The sequence below is a fragment of the Ascidiella aspersa genome, chromosome 2 (genome assembly GCF_963924565.1).
Source record: "Ascidiella aspersa chromosome 2, kaAscAspe10.2, whole genome shotgun sequence".
Classification (NCBI taxonomy): domain Eukaryota; kingdom Metazoa; phylum Chordata; class Ascidiacea; order Phlebobranchia; family Ascidiidae; genus Ascidiella; species Ascidiella aspersa.
Window position 1 is genome coordinate 15048043 of NC_139448.1, and position 17505 is coordinate 15065547.

Consider the following 17505-nt stretch of genomic DNA (forward strand, 5'->3'; position numbering starts at 1 on the left):
AGTGGAATTTCTGCGGGTGCAGTCACAACCCGTGGTGTTGCAGTAACATCTTCCCCAACGGTTGAAGCTTCAGCAACGCAACCAACATCTGGTACCACTGGAACTGACATTTCTCCTGGAATTACCTCCGGTGCGGTCACAACCCCTGGTGTTGCAGTAACATCTTCACCAACGGTGGATGCTTTAGCAACGCAATCAACATCTGGTACCACTGGAACTGGTATTTCAACTGGAATTACCTCTGGTGCGGTGACAACTCCTGGTGTTGCAGTAACATCTTCACCAACAGTTGATGCTTTAGCAACGCAACCAACATCTGGTACCACTGGAACTGGTATTTCAACTGGAATTACCTCTGGTGTGGTGACAACTCCTGGTGTTGCAGTAACATCTTCACCAACAGTTGATGCTTTAGCAACGCAAGCAACATCTGGTACCATTGGAACTGGTGTTTCAACTGATATTAGCTCTGGTGCGGTGACAACCCCTGGTATTGCAGTAACATCTTCACCAACGGTGGATGCTTTAGCAACGCAATCAACATCTGGTACCACTGGAACTGGTATTTCAACTGGAATTACCTCTGGTGTGGTGACAACTCCTGGTGTTGCAGTAACATCTTCACTAACAGTTGATGCTTTAGCAACGCAACCAACATCTGGTACCACTGGAACTGGTATTTCAACTGGTATTACTTCTGGTGTGGTGACAACTCCTGGTGTTGCAGTAACATCTTCACCAACAGTTGATGCTTTAGCATCGCAACCAACATCTGGTACCATTGGAACTGGTGTTTCAACTGATATTAGCTCTGGTGCGGTGACAACCCCTGGTGTTGCAGTAACATCTTCACCAACGGTGGATGCTTTAGCAGCGCAACCAGCATCTGGTACCACTGGAACTGACGTTTCACCTGAAATTACTTCTGGTGCGGTCACAACCCCTCGTGTTGCAGTAACATCTTCACCAACGGTTGATGCTTTAGCAACGCAACCAACATCTGGTACCACTGGAACTGACGTTTCACCTGGAATTAGCTCTGGTGCGGTCACAACCCCTGGTTTTGCAGTAACATCTTCACAAACGGTTGATGCTTTAGCAACGCAACCAACATCTGGTACCATTGGAACTGGTGTTTCAACTGATATTAGTTCTGGTGCGGTAACAACCCCTGGTGTTGCAGTAACATCTTCACCAACGGTGGATGCTTTAGCAACGCAACCAACATCTGGTACCACTGGAACTGACGTTTCACCTGGAATTACCTCTGGTGCGGTCACAACCCCTCGTGTTGCAGTAACATCTTCACCAACGGTTGATGCTTTAGCAACGCAACCAACATCTGGTACCACTGGAACTGACGTTTCACCTGGAATTAGCTCTGGTGCGGTCACAACCCCTGGTTTTGCAGTAACATCTTCACAAACGGTTGATGCTTTAGCATCGCAACCAACATCTGGTACGACTGGAACTGAAGTTTCAACTGGTATTACCTCTGGTGCGGTAACAGCACCTGGTGTTGTAGGATCATTGTCGTCAACTGCTGATTCCACTCAATCGCAACCGATATCTGGTACCACTGCAACCGATGTTTCATCACGATTGATTTCGCTTCCATATTCTTCATCAACGCGCGAAATAACTTCGACTCGTACTGTTTCTGACAGTGTAACGTCCCACAGTTTAATATTAACATCTTCACCAACAGTTGATGCTTCGGTATCGCAACCAACATCTGGTACCACTGGAACTGACGTTTCTCCTGGAATTACCTCTGGTGCGGTCACAACCCCTCGTGTTGCAGTAACATCTTCACCAACGGTTGATGCTTTAGCAACGCAACCAACATCTGGTACCACTGGAACTGACGTTTCACCTGGAATTAGCTCTGGTGCGGTCACAACCCCTGGTTTTGCAGTAACATCTTCACAAACGGTTGATGCTTTAGCATCGCAACCAACATCTGGTACGACTGGAACTGAAGTTTCAACTGGTATTACCTCTGGTGCGGTAACAGCCCCTGGTGTTGTAGGATCATTGTCGTCAACTGCTGATTCCACTCAATCGCAACCGATATCTGGTACCACTGCAACCGATGTTTCATCACGATTGATTTCGCTTCCATATTCTTCATCAACGCGCGAAATAACTTCGACTCGTACTGTTTCTGACAGTGTAACGTCCCACAGTTTAATATTAACATCTTCACCAACAGTTGATGCTTCGGTATCGCAACCAACATCTGGTACCACTGGAACTGACGTTTCTCCTGGAGTTACCTCCGGTGCGGTCACAACCCCTGGTGTTGCAGTAACATCTTCACCAACGGTTGAAGCTTCAGCAACGCAACCAACATCTGGTACCACTGGAACTCAAGTTACAACTGGAATTTCCGCGGGTGCAGTCACAACCCCTGGTGTTGCAGTAACATCTTCACCAACGGTTGATGCTTTAGCAACGCAACCAACATCTGGAACCACTGGAACTGACGTTTCACATGGAATTACCTCTGGTGTGGTGATAACTCCTGGTGTTGCAGTAACATCTTCACCAACAGTTGATGCTTTAGCAACGCAATCAACATCTGGTACCACTGGAACTGGTATTTCAACTGGAATTACCTCTGGTGTGGTGACAACTCCTGGTGTTGCAGTAACATCTTCACCAACAGTTGATGCTTTAGCAACGCAACCAACATCTGGTACCACTGGAACTGGTATTTCAACTGGAATTCCCTCTGGTGTGGTGACAACTCCTGGTGTTGCAGTAACATCTTCACCAACAGTTGATGCTTTAGCAACGCAAGCAACATCTGGTACCATTGGAACTGGTGTTTCAACTGATATTAGCTCTGGTGCGGTGACAACCCCTGGTGTTGCAGTAACATCTTCACCAACAGTTGATGCTTTAGCAACGCAAGCAACATCTGGTACCACTGGAACTGACGTTTCACCTGGAATTACCTCTGGTGTGGTGACAACTCCTGGTGTTGCAGTAACATCTTCACCAACAGTTGATGCTTTAGCAACGCAAGCAGCATCTGTTACCACTGGAACTGACGTTTCACCTGGGATTACCTCTGGTGCGGTCACAACCCCTGGTGTTGCAGCAACATCTTCACAAACGGTTGATGCTTTAGCAACGCAACCAACATCTGGTACCACTGGAACTGACGTTTCACCTGGAATTACCTCTGATGTGGTCACAACCCCTGGAGCTGCAGTAACATCTTCACAAACGGTGGATGCTTTAGCAACGCAATCAACATCTGGTACCATTGGAACTGGTGTTTCAACTGGAATTAGCTCTGGTGCAGTCACAACCCCTGGTGTTGCAGTAACATCTTCACCAACGGTTGATGCTTTAGCAACGCAACCAACATCTGGAACCATTGGAACTGGCGTTTCAACTAGAATTAGCACTGGTGCAGTCACAACCCCTGGTGGTGCAGTAACATCTTCACCAACGGTTGATGCTTTAGCAACGCAACCAACATCTGGTACCACTGGAACTGACGTTTCACCTGGGATTACCTCTGGTGCGGTCACAACCCCTGGTGTTGCAGCAACATCTTCACAAACGGTTGATGCTTTAGCAACGCAACCAACATCTGGCACCACTGGAACTGACGTTTCACCTGGAATTACCTCTGATGTGGTCACAACCTCTGGAGCTGCAGTAACATCTTCACAAACGGTTGATGCTTTAGCAACGCAACCAACATCTGGTACGACTGGAATTCAAGTTTCAACTGGTATTACCTCTGGTGCGGTCACAGCCCCTGGTGTTGCAGTAACATCTTCACCAACGGTGGATGCTTTAGCAACGCAATCAACATCTGGTACCACTGGAACTGGTATTTCAACTGGAATTACCTCTGGTGCGGTGACAACACCTGGTGTTGCAGTAACCTCTTCACCAACGGTTGATGCTTCAGCAACGCAACAAACATCTGGTACGACTGGATCTGGTATTTCAACTGGAATTACCTCTGGTGATGTCACAACCCCTGATGTTGCAGTTACATCTTCACCAACGGTTGATGCTTTAGCAACGCAACCAACATCTGGCACCATTGGAACTGGTGTTTCAACTGGAATTAGCTCTGGTGCAGTTACAACCCCTGGTTTTGCAGTAACATCTTCACCAACGGTTGAATCTTCAGCAACGCAACCAACATCTGGTACCACTGGAACTCAAGTTACAACTGGAATTTCCGCGGGTGGAGTCACAACCCCTAGTGTTGCAGTAACATCTTCACCAACGGTTGATGCTTTAGCAACGCAACCATCATCTGGTACCACTGGAACTGACGTTTCACCTGGAATTACCTCTGGTGCGGTCACAACCCCTGGTGTTGCAGTAACATCTTCACCAACGGTTGATGCTTTAGCAACGCAACCAACATCTGGTACCATTGGAACTGGTGTTTCAACTGGAATTAGCTCTGGTGCGGTCACAACCCCTGGTGTTGCAGCAACATCTTCACAAACGGTTGATGCTTTAGCAACGCAACCAACATCTGGTACCACTGGAACTGACGTTTCACCTGGAATTACCTCTGATGTGGTCACAACCCCTGGAGCTGCAGTAACATCTTCACAAACGGTTGATGCTTTAGCAACGCAACCAACATCTGGTACGACTAGAATTGAAGTTTCAACTGGTATTACCTCTGGTGCGGTCACAGCCCCTGGTGTTGCAGTAACATCTTCACCAACGGTTGATGCTTTAGCAACGCAACCAACATCTGGAACCATTGGAACTGGCGTTTCAACTGGAATTAGCACTGGTGCAGTCACAACCCCTGGTGGTGCAGTAACATCTTCACCAACGGTTGATGCTTTAGCAACGAAACCACCATCTGGTACCACTGGAACTGACGCTTCACCTGGAATTAACTCTGCTGCGGTCACAACCCCCGGTGTTGCAGTAGCATCTTCACCAACAATTGATGCTTTAGCAACGCAACCAACATCTGGTTCCACTGGAACTCATGTTACAACTGGAATTTCAGTGGGTGCAGTCACAACCCCTGGTGTTGCAGTAACATCTTCACCAACGGTTAATGCTTTAGCAACGCAATCAATATCTGTTACCACTGGAACTGACGTTTCACCTGGGATTACCTCTGGTGCGGTCACAACCCCTGGTGTTGCAGCAACATCTTCACAAACGGTAGATGCTTTAGCAACGCAACCAACATCTGGTACCACTGGAACTGACGTTTCACCTGGAATTACCTCTGATGTGGTCACAACCCCTGGAGCTGCAGTAACATCTTCACAAACGGTTGATGCTTTAGCAACGCAACCAACATCTGGTACGACTGGAATTGAAGTTTCAACTGGTATTACCTCTGGTGCGTTTACAGCCCCTGGTGTTGCAGTAATATCTTCACCAACGGTGGATGCTTTAGCAACGCAATCAATATCTGGTACCACTGGAACTGGTATTTCAACTGGAATTACCTCTGGTGCGGTGACAACACCTGGTGTTGCAGTAACATCTTCACCAACGGTTGATGCTTCAGCAACGCAACAAACATCTGGTACCACTGGATCTGGTATTTCAACTGGAATTACCTCTGGTGATGTCACAACCCCTGATGTTGCAGTTACATCTTCACCAACGGTTGATGCTTTAGCAACGCAACCAACATCTGGTACCATTGGAACTGGTGTTTCAACTGGAATTAGCTCTGGTGCAGTTACAACCCCTGGTGTTGCAGTAACATCTTCACCAACGGTTGAATCTTCAGCAACGCAACCAACATCTGGTACCACTGGAACTCAAGTTGCAACTGGAATTTCCGCGGGTGCAGTCACAACCCCTAGTGTTGCAGTAACATCTTCACCAACGGTTGATGCTTTAGCAACGCAACCACCATCTGGTACTACTGGAACTGACGTTTCACCTGGAATTACCTCTGGTGTGGTCACAACCCCTGGAGCTGCAGTAACATCTTCACAAACGGTTGATGCTTTAGCGACGCAACCACCATCTGGTACTACTGGAACTGACGTTTCAACTGGTATTACCTCTGGTGCGGTCACAGCCCCTGGTGTTGCAGTAACATCTTCACCAACGGTGGATGCTTTAGCAACGCAATCAACATCTGGTACCACTGGAACTGGTATTTCAACTGGAATTACCTCTGGTGTGGTGGCAACTCCTGGTGTTGCAGTTACATCTTCACCAACAGTTGATGCTTTAGCAACGCAACCAACATCTGGTACCACTGGAACTGGTATTTCAACTGGAATTACCTCTGGTGTGGTGACAACCCCTGGTGTTGCAGTAACATCTTCACCAACGGTGGACGCTTTAGCAACGCAATCAATATCTGGTACCACTGGAACTGGTATTTCAACTGGAATTACCTCTGGTGCGGTGACAACACCTGGTGTTGCAGTAACATCTTCACCAACGGTTGATGCTTCAGCAACGCAACAAACATCTGGTACCATTGGAACTGGTGTTTCAACTGGAATTAGCTCTGCTGCAGTTACAACCCCTGGTGTTGCAGTAACATCTTCACCAACGGTTGAATCTTCAGCAACGCAACCAACATCTGGTACCACTGGAACTCAAGTTGCAACTGGAATTTCCGCGGGTGCAGTCACAACCCCTAGTGTTGCAGTAACATCTTCACCAACGGTTGATGCTTTAGCAACGCAACCACCATCTGGTACTACTGGAACTGACGTTTCACCTGGAATTACCTCTGGTGTGGTCACAACCCCTGGAGCTGCAGTAACATCTTCACAAACGGTTGATGCTTTAGCAACGCAACCAACATCTGGTACGACTAGAATTGAAGTTTCAACTGGTATTACCTCTGGTGCGGTCACAGCCCCTGGTGTTGCAGTAACATCTTCACCAACGGTGGATGCTTTAGCAACGCAATCAACATCTGGTACCACTGGAACTGGTATTTCAACTGGAATTACCTCTGGTGTGGTGACAACTCCTGGTGTTGCAGTTACATCTTCACCAACAGTTGATGCTTTAGCAACGCAACCAACATCTGGTACCACTGGAACTGGTATTTCAACTGGAATTACCTCTGGTGTGGTGACAACTCCTGGTGTTGCAGTATCATCTTCACCAACAGTTGATGCTTTAGCAACGCAACCAACATCTGGTACCATTGGAACTGGTGTTTCAACTGGAATTACCTCTGGTGTGGTGACAACCCCTGGTGTTGCAGTAACATCTTCACCAACGGTTGATGCTTTAGCAACGCAACCAACATCTGGTACCATTGGAACTGGTGTTTTAACTGGAATTAGCTCTGGTGCAGTCACAACCCCTGGTGTTGCAGTAACATCTTCACCAACGGTTGATGCTTTAGCAACGCAACCACCATCTGGTACCACTGGAACTGACGCTTCACCTGGAATTACCTCTGCTGCGGTCACAACCCCTGGTGTTGCAGTAGCATCTTCACCAACAATTGATGCTTTAGCAACGCAACCAACATCTGGTTCCACTGGAACTCATGTTACAACTGGAATTTCCGTGGGTGCAGTCACAACCCCTGGTGTTGCAGTAACATCTTCACCAACGGTTGATGCTTTAGCAACGCAACCAACATCTGGTACCATTGGAACTGGTGTTTCAACTGGAATTAGCTCTGGTGCAGTCACAACCCCTGGTGTTGCAGTAACATCTTCACCAATGGTTGATGCTTTAGCAACGCAACCACCATCTGGTACTACTGGAACTGACGTTTCACCTGGAATTACCTCTGGTGCGGTCACAACCCCTAGTGTTGCAGTAACATCTTCACCAACGGTTGATGCTTTAACAACGCAACCAACATCTGGTACCACTGGAACTGACGTTTCACCTGGGATTACCTCTGGTGCGGTCACAACCCCTGGTGTTGCAGCAACATCTTCACAAACGGTTGATGCTTTAGCAACGCAACCAACATCTGGTACCACTGGAACTGACGTTTCACCTGGAATTACCTCTGATGTGGTCACAACCCCTGGAGCTGCAGTAACATCTTCACAAACGGTTGATGCTTTAGCAACGCAACCAACATCTGGTACGACTAGAATTGAAGTTTCAACTGGTATTACCTCTGATGTGGTCACAGCCCCTGGTGTTGCAGTAACATCTTCACCAACGGTTGATGCTTTAGCAACGCAACCAACATCTGGAACCATTGGAACTGGCGTTTCAACTGGAATTAGCACTGGTGCAGTCACAACCCCTGGTGGTGCAGTAACATCTTCACCAACGGTTGATGCTTTAGCAACGAAACCACCATCTGGTACCACTGGAACTGACGCTTCACCTGGAATTAACTCTGCTGCGGTCACAACCCCCGGTGTTGCAGTAGCATCTTCACCAACAATTGATGCTTTAGCAACGCAACCAACATCTGGTTCCACTGGAACTCATGTTACAACTGGAATTTCCGTGGGTGCAGTCACAACCCCTGGTGTTGCAGTAACATCTTCACCAACGGTTGATGCTTTAGCAACGCAACCAACATCTGTTACCACTGGAACTGACGTTTCACCTGGGATTACCTCTGGTGCGGTCACAACCCCTGGTGTTGCAGCAACATCTTCACAAACGGTTGATGCTTTAGCAACGCAACCAACATCTGGTACCACTGGAACTGACGTTTCACCTGGAATTACCTCTGATGTGGTCACAACCCCTGGAGCTGCAGTAACATCTTCGCAAACGGTTGATGCTTTAGCAACGCAACCAACATCTGGTACGACTGGAATTGAAGTTTCAACTGGTATTACCTCTGGTGCGGTCACAGCCCCTGGTGTTGCAGTAACATCTTCACCAACGGTGGATGCTTTAGCAACGCAATCAACATCTGGTACCACTGGAACTGGTATTTCAACTGGAATTACCTCTGGTGCGGTGACAACACCTGGTGTTGCAGTAACATCTTCACCAACAGTTGATGCTTTAGCAACGCAACCAACATCTGGTACCACTGGAACTGGTATTTCAACTGGAATTACCTCTGGTGTGGTGACAACTCCTGGTGTTGCAGTAACATCTTCACCAACAGTTGATGCTTTAGCAACGCAATCAACATCTGGTACCACTGGAACTGGCGTTTCAACTGGAATTACCTCTGGTGATGGCACAACCCCTGATGTTGCAGTAACACCTTCACCAACGGTGGATGCTTTAGCAACGCAATCAACATCTGGTACCACTGGAACTGGCGTTTCACCTGTAATTACCTCTGGTGCGGTCACAACCCCTGGTGTTGCAGTAACATCTTCTTCAACAATTGATGCTTTAGCGACGCAATCAACATCTGGTTCCACTGGAACTGGTATTTCAACTGGAATTACCTCTGGTGTGGTGACAACTCCTGGTGTTGCAGTAACATCTTCACCAACAGTTGATGCTTTAGCAACGCAACCAACATCTGGTACCACTGGAACTGACGTTTCTCCTGGAATTACCTCCGGTGCGGTCACAACCCATGGTGTTGCAGTAACATCTTCACCAACGGTGGATGCTTTAGCAACGCAATCGACATCTGGTACCACTGGAACTGGTATTTCAACTGGAATTACCTCTGGTGTGGTGACAACTCCTGGTGTTGCAGTAACATCTTCACCAACAGTTGATGCTTTAGCAACGCAACCAACATCTGGTACCACTGGAACTGGTATTTCAACTGGAATTACCTCTGGTGTGGTGACAACTCCTGGTGTTGCAGTAACATCTTCACCAACAGTTGATGCTTTAGCAACGCAACCAACATCTGGTACCACTGGAACTGGTATTTCAACTGGAATTACCTCTGGTGTGGTGACAACTCCTGGTGTTGCAGTAACATCTTCACCAACAGTTGATGCTTTAGCAACGCAACCAACATCTGGTACCTTTGGAACTGGTGTTTCAACTGGAATTAGCTTTGGTGCAGTTACAAAACCTGGTGTTGCAGTAACATCTTCACCAACGGTTGATGCTTTAGCAACGCAACCACCATCTGGTACCACTGGAACTGACGTTTCATTTGGAATTACCTCTGGTGCGGTCACAACCCCTGGTGTTGCAGTAACATCTTCACCAACGGTTGATGCTTTAGCAACGCAACCAACATCTGGTACCACTGGAACTGACGTTTCACCTGGAATTACCTCTGTAGCGGTCACAACCCCTGGTGTTGCAGTAACATCTTCACCAACGGTGGATGCTTTAGCAACGCAACCAACATCTGGTACCACTGGAACTGACGTTTCACCTGGAATTACCTCTGGTGCGGTCACAACCCCTGGTGGTGCAGTAACATCTTCACCAACAATTGATGCTTTAGCAACGCAATCAACATCTGGTTTCACTGGAACTCAAGTTACAAGTGGAATTTCTGCGGGTGCAGTCACAACCCCTGGTGTTGCAGTAACATCTTCACCAACGGTTGATGCTTTAGCAACACAACCATCATCTGGTACCACTGGAACTGACGTTTCACCTGGAATTACCTCTGGTGCGGTCACAACGCCTGGTGTTGCAGTAACATCTTCACCAACGGTTGATGCTTTAGCAACGCAACCAACATCTGGTACCATTGGAACTGGTGTTTCAACTGGAATTAGCTCTGGTGCAGTCACAACCCCTGGTGTTGCAGTAACATCTTCACCAACGGTTGATGCTTTAGCAACGCAACCACCATCTGGTACCACTGGAACTGACGTTTCACCTGGAATTACCTCTGGTGCGGTCACAACGCCTGGTGGTGCAGTAACATCTTCACCAACGGTTGAAGCTTCAGCAACGCAACCAACATCTGGTACCACTGGAACTCAAGTTACAACTGGAATTTCCGCGGGTGCAGTCACAACTCCTGGTGTTGCAGTAACATCTTCACCAACGGTTGATGCTTTAGCAACACAACCATCATCTGGTACCACTGGAACTGACGTTTCACCTGGAATTACCTCTGGTGCGGTCACAACGCCTGGTGTTGCAGTAACATCTTCACCAACGGTTGATGCTTTAGCAACGCAACCAACATCTGGTACCATTGGAACTGGTGTTTCAACTGGAATTAGCTCTGGTGCAGTCACAACCCCTGGTGTTGCAGTAACATCTTCACCAACGGTTGATGCTTTAGCAACGCAACCACCATCTGGTACCACTGGAACTGACGTTTCACCTGGAATTACCTCTGGTGCGGTCACCACCCCTGGTGTTGCAGTAACATCTTCACCAACGGTTGATGCTTTAGCAACGCAACCAACATTTGGTACCACTGGAACTGACGTTTCACCTGGAATTACCTCTGGTGCGGTCACAACCCCTGGTGTTGCAGTAACATCTTCACCAACGGTTGATGCTTTAGCAACGCAACCAACATCTGGTACCATTGGAACTGGTGTTTCAACTGGAATTAGCTCTGGTGCAGTCACAACCCCTGGTGTTGCAGTAACATCTTCACCAACGGTTGATGCTTTAGCAACGCAACCACCATCTGGTACCACTGGAACTGACGCTTCACCTGGAATTACCTCTGGTGCGGTCACAACCCCTGGTGTTGCAGTAACATCTTCACCAACAATTGATGCTTTAGCAACGCAACCAACATCTGGTTCTACTGGAACTCATGTTACAACTGGAATTTCCGTGGGTGCAGTCACAACCCCTGGTGTTGCAGTAACATCTTCACCAACGGTTGATGCTTTAGCAACGCAATCAACATCTGTTACCACTGGAACTGACGTTTCACCTGGGATTACCTCGGGTGCGGTCACAACCCCTGGTGTTGCAGCAACATCTTCACAAACGGTTGATGCTTTAGCAACGCAACCAACATCTGGTACCACTGGAACTGGTATTTCAACTGGAATTACCTCTTATGTGGTTACAACCCCTGGAGCTGCAGTAACCTCTTCACAAAGGGTTGATGCTTTAGCAACACAACCAACATCTGGTGCCATTGGAACTGAAGTTTCAACTGGTATTACCTCTGGTGCGGTCACAGCCCCTGGTGTTGCAGTAACATCTTCACAAACGGTTGATGCTTTAGCAACGCAATCAACATCTGGTACCACTGGAACTGACGTTTCACCTGGAATTACCTCTGGTGTGGTGACAACTCCTGGTGTTGCAGTAACATCTTCACCAACAGTTGATGCTTTAGCAACGCAACCAACATCTGGTACTACTAGAATTGAAGTTTCAATTGGTATTACCTCTGGTGCGGTCACAACGCCTGGTGTTGCAGTAACATCTTCACCAACGGTTGATGCTTTAGCAACGCAACCAACATCTGGTACCATTGGAACTGGTGTTTCAACTGGAATTAGCTCTGGTGCAGTCACAACCCCTGGTGTTGCAGTAACATCTTCACCAACGGTTGATGCTTTAGCAACGCAACCACCATCTGGTACCACTGGAACTGACGTTTCACCTGGAATTACCTCTGGTGCGGTCACCACCCCTGGTGTTGCAGTAACATCTTCACCAACGGTTGATGCTTTAGCAACGCAACCACCATCTGGTACCACTGGAACTCATGTTACAACTGGAATTTCCGTGGGTGCAGTCACAACCCCTGGTGTTGCAGTAACATCTTCACCAACGGTGGATGCTTTAGCAACGCAATCAACATCTGGTACCACTGGAACCGACGTTTCACCTGGGATTACCTCTGGTGCGGTCACAACCCCTGGTGTTGCAGTAACATCTTCACCAACGGTTGATGCTTTAGCAACGCAACCACCATCTGGTACCACTGGAACTGACGCTTCACCTGGAATTACCTCTGGTGCGGTCACAACCCCTGGTGTTGCAGTAACATCTTCACCAACAATTGATGCTTTAGCAACGCAACCAACATCTGGTTCTACTGGAACTCATGTTACAACTGGAATTTCCGTGGGTGCAGTCACAACCCCTGGTGTTGCAGTAACATCTTCACCAACGGTTGATGCTTTAGCAACGCAATCAACATCTGTTACCACTGGAACTGACGTTTCACCTGGGATTACCTCGGGTGCGGTCACAACCCCTGGTGTTGCAGCAACATCTTCACAAACGGTTGATGCTTTAGCAACGCAACCAACATCTGGTACCACTGGAACTGGTATTTCAACTGGAATTACCTCTTATGTGGTTACAACCCCTGGAGCTGCAGTAACCTCTTCACAAAGGGTTGATGCTTTAGCAACACAACCAACATCTGGTGCCATTGGAACTGAAGTTTCAACTGGTATTACCTCTGGTGCGGTCACAGCCCCTGGTGTTGCAGTAACATCTTCACAAACGGTTGATGCTTTAGCAACGCAATCAACATCTGGTACCACTGGAACTGACGTTTCACCTGGAATTACCTCTGGTGTGGTGACAACTCCTGGTGTTGCAGTAACATCTTCACCAACAGTTGATGCTTTAGCAACGCAACCAACATCTGGTACTACTAGAATTGAAGTTTCAATTGGTATTACCTCTGGTGCGGTCACAGCCCCTGGTGTTGCAGCAACATCTTCACCAACGGTGGATGCTTTAGCAACGCAATCAACATCTGGTACCATTGGAACTGGTGTTTCAACTGGAATTAGCTCTGGTGCAGTCACAACCCCTGGTGTTGCAGTAACATCTTCACCAACGGTTGATGCTTTAGCAACGCAACCAACATCTGGTACCATTGGAACTGGTGTTTCAACTGGAATTAGCACTGGTGCAGTCACAACCCCTGGTGGTGCAGTAACATCTTCACTAACGGTTGATGCTTTAGCAACGCAACCACCATCTGGTACCACTGGAACTCATGTTACAACTGGAATTTCCGTGGGTGCAGTCACAACCCCTGGTGTTGCAGTAACATCTTCACCAACGGTGGATGCTTTAGCAACGCAATCAACATCTGGTACCACTGGAACCGACGTTTCACCTGGGATTACCTCTGGTGCGGTCACAACCCCTGGTGTTGCAGTAACATCTTCACCAACGGTGGATGCTTTAGCAACGCAATCAACATCTGGTACCACTGGAACTGACGTTTCTCCTGGAATTACCTCCGGTGCGGTCACAACCCCTGGTGTTGCAGTAACATCTTCACCAACGGTGGATGCTTTAGCAACGCAATCAACATCTGGTACCACTGGAACTGGTATTTCAACTGGAATTACTTCTGGTGTGGTGACAACTCCTGGTGTTGCAGTAACATCTTCACCAACAGTTGATGCTTTAGCAACGCAACCAACATCTGGTACCATTGGAACTGGTGTTTCAACTGATATTAGCTCTGGTGCGGTGACAACCCCTGGTGTTGCAGTAACATCTTCACCAACGGTGGATGCTTTAGCAACGCAACCAACATCTGGTACCACTGGAACTGACGTTTCACCTGAAATTACTTCTGGTGCGGTCACAACCCCTCGTGTTGCAGTAACATCTTCACCAACGGTTGATGCTTTAGCAACGCAACCAACATCTGGTACCACTGGAACTGACGTTTCACCTGGAATTAGCTCTGGTGCCGTCACAACCCCTGGTTTTGCAGTAACATCTTCACAAACGGTTGATGCTTTAGCAACGCAACCAACATCTGGTACCATTGGAACTGGAGTTTCAACTGATATTAGTTCTGGTGCGGTGACAACCCCTGGTGTTGCAGTAACATCTTCACCAACGGTGGATGCTTTAGCAACGCAACCAACATCTGGTACCGCTGAAACTGACGTTTCACCTGGAATTACCTCTGGTGCGGTCACAACCCCTCGTGTTGCAGTAACATCTTCACCAACGGTTGATGCTTTAGCAACGCAACCAACATCTGGTACCACTGGAACTGACGTTTCACCTGGAATTAGCTCTGGTGCGGTCACAACCCCTGGTTTTGCAGTAACATCTTCACAAACGGTTGATGCTTTAGCATCGCAACCAACATATGGTACCATTGGAACTGGAGTTTCAACTGATATTAGTTCTGGTGCGGTGACAACCCCTGGTGTTGCAGTAACATCTTCACCAACGGTGGATGCTTTAGCAACGCAACCAACATCTGGTACCGCTGAAACTGACGTTTCACCTGGAATTACCTCTGGTGCGGTCACAACCCCTCGTGTTGCAGTAACATCTTCACCAACGGTTGATGCTTTAGCAACGCAACCAACATCTGGTACCACTGGAACTGAAGTTTCAACTGGTATTACCTCTGGTGCGGTAACAGCCCCTGGTGTTGTAGGATCATTGTCGTCAACTGCTGATTCCACTCAATCGCAACCGATATCTGGTACCACTGCAACCGATGTTTCATCACGATTGATTTCGCTTCCATATTCTTCATCAACGCGCGAAATAACTTCGACTCGTACTGTTTCTGACAGTGTAACGTCCCACAGTTTAATATTAACATCTTCACCAACAGTTGATGCTTCGGTATCGCAACCAACATCTGGTACCACTGGAACTGACGTTTCTCCTGGAGTTACCTCCGGTGCGGTCACAACCCCTGGTGTTGCAGTAACATCTTCACCAACGGTTGAAGCTTCAGCAACGCAACCAACATCTGGTACCACTGGAACTCAAGTTACAACTGGAATTTCAGCGGGTGCAGTCACAACCCCTGGTGTTGCAGTAACATCTTCACCAACGGTTGATGCTTTAGCAACGCAACCAACATCTGGTTCCACTGGAACTGACGTTTCACCTGGAATTACCTCTGGTGTGGTGACAACTCCTGGTGTTGCAGTAACATCTTCACCAACAGTTGATGCTTTAGCAACGCAACCAACATCTGGTACCACTGGAACTGGTATTTCAACTGGAATTACCTCTGGTGTGGTGACAACTCCTGGTGTTGCAGTAACATCTTCACCAGCAGTTGATGCTTTAGCAACGCAAGCAACATCTGGTACCATTGGAACTGGTGTTTCAACTGATATTAGCTCTGGTGCGGTGACAACCCCTGGTATTTCAACTGGAATTACTTCTGGTGTGGTGACAACTCCTGGTGTTGCAGTAACATCTTCACCAACAGTTGATGCTTTAGCAACGCAACCAACATCTGGTACCACTGGAACTGGTGTTTCAACTGATATTAGTTCTGGTGCGGTGACAACCCCTGGTGTTGCAGTAACATCTTCACCAACGGTGGATGCTTTAGCAACGCAACCAACATCTGGTACCGCTGAAAATGACGTTTCACCTGGAATTACCTCTGGTGCGGTCACAACCCCTCGTGTTGCAGTAACATCTTCACCAACGGTTGATGCTTTAGCAACGCAACCAACATCTGGTACCACTGGAACTGACGTTTCACCTGGAATTAGCTCTGGTGCGGTCACAACCCCTGGTTTTGCAGTAACATCTTCACAAACGGTTGATGCTTTAGCATCGCAACCAACATATGGTACGACTGGAACTGAAGTTTCAACTGGTATTACCTCTGGTGCGGTAACAGCCCCTGGTGTTGTAGGATCATTGTCGTCAACTGCTGATTCCACTCAATCGCAACCGATATCTGGTACCACTGCAACCGATGTTTCATCACGATTGATTTCGCTTCCATATTCTTCATCAACGCGCGAAATAACTTCGACTCGTACTGTTTCTGACAGTGTAAATTCCCACAGTTTAATATTAACATCTTCACCAACAGTTGATGCTTCGGTATCGCAACCAACATCTGGTACCACTGGAACTGACGTTTCTCCTGGAGTTACCTCCGGTGCGGTCACAACCCCTGGTGTTGCAGTAACATCTTCACCAACAGTTGATGCTTTAGCAACGCAACCAACATCTGGTACCACTGGAACTGGTATTTCAACTGGAATTACCTCTGGTGTGGTGACAACTCCTGGTGTTGCAGTAACATCTTCACCAACAGTTGATGCTTTAGCAACGCAACCAACATCTGGTACCACTGGAACTGGTATTTCAACTGGAATTACCTCTGGTGTGGTGACAACTCCTGGTGTTGCAGTAACATCTTCACCAACAGTTGATGCTTTAGCAACGCAAGCAAAATCTGGTACCATTGAAACTGGTGTTTCAACTGATATTAGCTCTGGTGCGGTGACAACCCCTGGTATTTCAACTGGAATTACTTCTGGTGTGGTGACAACTCCTGGTGTTGCAGTAACATCTTCACCAACAGTTGATGCTTTAGCAACGCAACCAACATCTGGTACCACTGGAACTCAAGTTACAACTGGAATTTCAGCGGGTGCAGTCACAACCCCTGGTGTTGCAGTAACATCTTCACCAACGGTTGATGCTTTAGCAACGCAACCAACATCTGGTTCCACTGGAACTGACGTTTCACCTGGAATTACCTCTGGTGTGGTGACAACTCCTGGTGTTGCAGTAACATCTTCACCAACAGTTGATGCTTTAGCAACGCAACCAACATCTGGTACCACTGGAACTGGTATTTCAACTGGAATTACCTCTGGTGTGGTGACAACTCCTGGTGTTGCAGTAACATCTTCACCAACAGTTGATGCTTTAGCAACGCAAGCAACATCTGGTACCATTGAAACTGGTGTTTCAACT